The sequence below is a fragment of the Falco punctatus genome, assembly GCF_963210335.1.
Source record: "Falco punctatus genome assembly, chromosome: 8".
Classification (NCBI taxonomy): Eukaryota; Metazoa; Chordata; class Aves; order Falconiformes; family Falconidae; genus Falco; species Falco punctatus.
The window spans coordinates 38,399,917-38,400,440 of NC_137588.1; positions in this window are offsets into that span (position 1 = coordinate 38,399,917).

A 524-nucleotide genomic window follows, 5' to 3' on the forward strand; every position below is an offset into this window, starting at 1 on the left:
CTTGAATTAATATCCTTCTGGATCAAGCCATATTATGCATACAAATGTAAGTCCTGTGGAAGGGTAAAGAGGTGTACAGTAAAGTAAACTTTCTGTAGTAGATCGTGTCTAATACTGAGCTATTCAAGGTTCATTAGTGGTTTTTATTTCTTTTTACAAAAGGGCCAATCCCGTAGAGGTTTTTCTGAAGGAAAAAATGTTATAGAGCTTGTCTGCTGTACTCTTTGCTGTTACTGCAATTAGTTGGTCTTCTGTTACTTGTTGTAGTCTTTCAGACTTCTTCAAGGTTTTGAAAAGGCACCTTGATTCCATGAGGGAGATCTGAGCCTGTTCCTTATCTTTTTCTATAGGGGATAGTGAAGAAAATGTAACAAAGGATGAAGTATTTTCTGATTTCTGTAGTCCTGAGCAAGATGTGCTTTGAGTACCAAGAGCAATATTGCTGCACTACATGAGCATACCACCTAGATAGCATGGCCTGCTTCTCACCTGGGCTACCTTGTCCTTGCGGCTGGCTGTATTTC